The sequence below is a fragment of the Chinchilla lanigera genome, unplaced genomic scaffold (genome assembly GCF_000276665.1).
Source record: "Chinchilla lanigera isolate Chin_1 unplaced genomic scaffold, ChiLan1.0 scaffold00016, whole genome shotgun sequence".
NCBI lineage: Eukaryota > Metazoa > Chordata > Mammalia > Rodentia > Chinchillidae > Chinchilla > Chinchilla lanigera.
The window spans coordinates 31,246,078-31,251,814 of NW_004955417.1; positions in this window are offsets into that span (position 1 = coordinate 31,246,078).

A 5,737-nucleotide genomic window follows, 5' to 3' on the forward strand; every position below is an offset into this window, starting at 1 on the left:
AAGTGTACAAGACTCTCTTTGTCAAAATTACGAATGAATCTGACTTGTGAACATTCTTCTGGAATGGAACTTGTTTGTAAGTTAAAGACTTGTTGTACTTAAGCTGGCTTTATTGGTTCGTATGTGGTCTGTTTTTAGAGACAAGTCTCTGTTGCCCCTGAGAAGAATATATATTCTGTTGTTGTTGTTGGGTAGAATACTCTGTAGATATCTATTAAGTCCATTTGTTCAAAAATTTTGTTCAGCTCAGATATTTCTTTGTTGATTTTTTTTGCCTAATTGATCTACTTGTGATAGTATGGTATCGAGGTCCCTCACTGTAATAGTGTTTATGTTTATCTGATCTTTTATATCTTTTTTATTTTATGGAAAAAAGGTAAAACAAGATTTCATAACAAAGTAATAGGAGAATAATAATAGTTAATACATTACATGTTCTTATCTTTAAAGTAGTTGCTCAGGGTATAAGACATGGGCATAAAAATTTCTCCAATCCATATTAGCACAAACTTCATTTCTAATGAACTGAGAGACACTAGTAGTAGAACTGACCTGCATTTTTTCCCTTTTCCCTACTGTCCTTTCCCCTTTCATCATACTAGTTCCTTTTTCTTTTGAACAATTTCTTCCTATTTCACAATATCTATTGTACATTTTAGACCTTATTTACTCTTTCAGGTTCTCACACCAGGGTGACAATACAGGGTTTACAGGTGAGTCTGATTTATTTCATTTATGAATATGGTCTCAAGTTGCATCCATTTACCTATAAAAGTTTCAGGTTTATCCTTCTTTATGGCTGAGTAGTACTCCATTGTATTAAAAATACCACATCTTTATAGTACTTGTTTAATGAAGTTGGGTGGCTTATTGTTCAGTGCATATATGTTAATAATTGTTATCTCTTCCTGTTGGAGTGTTCCTTTATCCAATATGTAGTGACCTTTCCCTCTTTTGATCCATTTTGTCTTGAAGTCTACTTTGTCTGAAGGAGGATAGCCACACCTGTTCTTATTTGGGAGGGAGCTTGCCACTGCACAGAATATTGTTTTCCTTCCTTTACCTACAATGTTGTATGATTTTAAATGCCTGAAAACCACTGTGTGCCACAGCAAGGAAACCACCAGGTGACTGGAATTCCTTGGGAACAGGACTGACTTTGCTGACTCCAGTCTTGAAGAGCTGATTAGTTGTAATGCCTGCCAGAACAGAGCAGCGGTGGCACCCGAGGGCCACAGCACTGCTGGGAGGGACTCTCCAAGGGACCCAGGCCTTGCCTGTGTGGGCTGCTCTGTGCTGAAGTCTGAGGTTGAAATACTAGGGAATGTGACTCAGGTGACGCTGTTCACTCTGGTGGGCTTTCAGACAACAGTGAAGGGACCGGCATTAACACGTCTGATGCTCAAAACGTGATGGCAGCACAAAGACAGCAAATTTTCATCCTTACTTACACAAGCAGCTCATATTAATGCAATCTATATTCATTTTAGAAAATAAGGGGGCAATAAATGATCAAAACTGTGATAATAAATGCAAAGTATCCATTATGCCTACTGCAAAGGTAGTACAGGTAGCATTTGCACATATGTCCTCATACTCTTGTATGGAAACTGTCCCAATAAATGTTAAGCCATGAATGCAAATCCTGAAAATACTTTAGATTATAGAAATTTGTCCTCAGACACAGTGAGGTCTGTTCCTGGTTCTCTGAAGGTGGAGAAGGCATCAGGGTAAGGGGCAGAGGAAGAGGGGCGACGGCCTCACGATGGCCGAGCTGCGTTGCACGGATGGACCAGCTCCCCAGGGCAAGCATAACTACTGCACATCCAAGCACAACAATGTGAGCTAGTTTTACTCTCATTCCCTCTATATTGCTCGTATGGACATGTTCATGGGGATAAATACACAGTTTAAATGTGAAGATACTCAAACATTTACAAGAATGAGACCAACTACTTATATGTTTTTATTTATTAGAATTTTTAAATTTTTATTTGACATAGTTGTATATATTTATGGTAGACAATGGATATTTTAATATGTGCACACACCTTCAATGATCAAATGCGGCTGACTAATGTATCCATTACCTTAGAAACTTTGTGTGTAGAATATTTAAAATACACTCAAGCTGTTTTGAAATCTGCAGCATAACACTGCTGACCCCAGTTGCCATTCTGTGCACCAGGTGACCAGCAACCTCCCCTTCCTCTGACGGAGAAACTGCAGCCCATGAGGGGCACCTCCTCTGTCTGCCAGCCCTCACCCCCTGCCCAGGCCTCTGCTCCCCACCGGCGTGCTCTCTGTTTCATAGGGCTGCCATTTTTAGATGAGACATTAACTGATGTCATGCTACATTTGTCTTTGCACACTGGCTTATTTCACTTTGGATATTCTTAACTGAGATACTATCTCATCTATTTTGCTAGTTAATATAATATTTTTAAAATCCTTTTTTGAGTCTGCATCTGCACAAAAGTTAAATGACGATGTGATATTTCACTATAGGGCCATTTATGTTAGCTGGTCTGCAGTTTCAGCTTCACTGAGATTTTCGAGCGCAGCACCCTTCCACCCTTGCTGGTACAGCTTTGTGGGCTTGCCTACTGGCTTCCTTAGTCTAGTACATGGTGACTGGTGTCCTTCTTTCTCAGGAAGTCACAGGACAAACTTATCACATTAATAGTTAGCATATGTTTTTGTAATTGTCATGGTTTGATCCTAAATGTCCACCAAGGTCCTCGTGTCAGATGCTTAGTCCCAGCACGGTGCTCTGGGACGTGGCGGAGCCTCTAGAAGCAGGAGCCTGTGGAGGTCTTGAGGTCACTGGGCCATGATTTTGGAAACATAAACTCAGGTCTCTTTCTCCAAATTTGCTTCTCAATATGTTGCTCTGCAGTGTCTTTCTACCATGATGCTCCCATGAGTGCAACTGACCATGGACTGGACCTCTGACCCTATAAGCCAAAATACTTTTTTCTGTTTATAGGTTGATTATTTTAGGTATTTGTTACAGCTATAGAAAGCTGATGGATACAGCAAGGGAATTAGAAATAGAAAGATGTAATTTCCAAGAACCTTCAAGTCGTCATTAGACATCTGTGAGAGCAAGGAGGCCGGCGGGTATGAAAGGGTGTGGAGACTTCACATTTACTTAGGTCATTAAGTAGATACATTTGAAAAGCTTTTAGGATATCTTAATGGAATTGCTAAAGCAAATAGCCTGCATATTTTGATCCGAGTTTCTAGTAGGCAGTTTATATCGCTTGACCTCATATCTGTTAAGGCTGTTTCAGCTCGTTGGAGGGTGGAACTACCCTAACCCTAACTACTCTATGACATCAAACTTTCATTTTCTTATAATTTCATAACAGTGATCACCTTTGGAAATTATGTTGTCTACTTTAGACTGCCTTCCCACAAAATGTAACTCCCATAAAAACAGATTTTCCATGAGAGCAAATGTGTTTGTTCTCTACCATATCCCCATGTATGAAGGGGACATGCAAGTCCCTTTATGATCCTTTCTTCCTCTCATTCCTTGCCCCTGTCCTGGTCCCCAGGCTACCACATTCTTTTTGTTATCTTACACTAATTCATGTTTTCTAGACTTTTACAAATGGAAGCATTTCTATGTACTTTTTGCTTGATGTCTTTCCTTCTGCACAATTACTTTGGCTTTCTTTAAAGTACAGTAGGTAATAATTTGTGTTTTTGTGAACCATAATTTTTGTGTTATAACAAGACATTTTTGCATAATTCATAGTCAAAATGTTTTCTACTGTATGAGTCTAAATATTTCATAGTTGTCAGTTTTGCATTTAGGTCCATGTTCAGTTCTGAGCTACAGTGCAGTGTGCCTTTGTGATTGTACTGGAACTGTCTGGATAATCCAGAACAATCTCCTTTCTTGAGATCTGTAACTTGGTCGCATGTGCAGAGTCACTCTTGCTGTTGAGTGCATCACGTTTACAGGTTCTGGGGCTGGGTGTGGCTGTTTTGAGAAGAGACATTTTTCTGCTTAGCACAAGTGGATAATCACAAGCAAATACTCCTGGATTTTCCATATCATTCAAGTACCCTTCCTGGTGCTGTGAAATGGCTTAATGTGGAAAACAATTTAAGAGCAAGAGCGGAAGACCGCGCTTGGCAATCTGTACCAGCTGAAGCTCGCCCCGTCTGTAGCCAGAGGAACGCAGATGTGGGGACCAGTGGCTTTGGGTTTAGACCCTGAAGGTTTCATCTTTGCTCTGTGACTCGGACAGACTCGTTTCTCTTTCTCCTCAGGCCTCTGTTTCGGTACTGGGGCCACACTGCGAGCTTTGCGGGCGATCTTAGGGGCTAAAGAGGTAGGAGGAGTTAGGACGCCTGGGCAGCACCCTGCCTCCCCTGCGTTGTGCCCTGGCCGCCCAAAGCACCCCGTCTGGAGTGAAGTGTGCCCAGCCCCGGGGCTTCGTCTTCCTGCCACTGTTCCTGCCTCGTGGGGTCAGGCCATGCGTCGGCTCCTCGGCGTCCTGATCCTCTGAGGGAGAAGAGTTGCGGGGCTCCTTCCCTCGTGGAGCAGGTGGAGATGACAGGACCAGGTAAAGAGACCAGCCCTTCTGGAGTCGGCTGTGTGTACTGAGAGTGTTTGACCGCTAGAGGGCGCCCCGCAGGCGCGAGACTCCACTCTTTCGCCCCATGGAGTGTTTTTAGCAAAACGGATTAAAGGGTGATTTAAATGCAAAACTGATTAAAGGGTGACTTAAATATCATATGACATTATTTATGCATTCCTTAAATTCTTAAACGGAACATTGAGGTCAGTCTGTTAGCAATAATTTGAATTATCTTACAAAATGTTCTTAATGTCCTTAGAGACCAGAACATTCTTATAAACTCACACACCAGGGTAACCTCAGTGGCTGACTAAGTTTGTAAATCCCATAATTTATAAAGTGTAAGTTGTGTGTGTGTGTGTGTATGTGTGTGTGTGTGTAAGAATATGATTATCCTAAAATAGGCAAGGCAGCAATCATTTTGAATTTTCAAAACCTTAACCTTTCAAAGGAATCAATTCTTCCTGTGAAAATGATTGTGAAGCAACAACTATAAATAACTTCCAAGGACGTGAATCCCAACAGAAGAGAGATGCAGTTAGCACCAGCACCCTGGGTAACCCTCAGTGGCCCTACACTTATTTTCAGCTTACTGAAGAAAATGAAGGTGTGCGGTAAGGAAGATGCCACACTCGGCAGTGAAGCAGAATCTCATATCCATAAGGGGAGAAGAGACACACCACAGGGGCGATTACTGTGAAATCTGCTTCGCACATGGACAGACAGGGAGAGCAGAGTGTTAAAGTGCTTCTCGGAGGAGATGAAATTCACTCTTACCGAAGTCATACAAAGGTGTTTTCTGAAGTGAAGGAGGTCGTTCCTGGAGAACAGCGAAGCGCCCTGTGGAATCGGTCTGCAGCGCAGGATCAGCTCCTGCAGCGTGAGGAAGCCCTCAGTGCCTCTGCAGCACAGGATCAGTTCCTGCAGCGTGAGGAAGCCCTCAGTGCCTCTGCAGAACAGGATCAGTTCCCGCAGCATGAGGAAGCCCTCAGTGGCTCTGCAGCGCAGGATCAGTTCCTGCAGAGTGAGGAAGCCCTCAGTGCCCCTGCACACAGGATCAGTTCCTGCAGAGTGAGGAAGCCCTCAGTGCCCCTGCAGCACAGGATCAGTTCCTGCAGAGTGAGGAAGCCCTCAGTGCC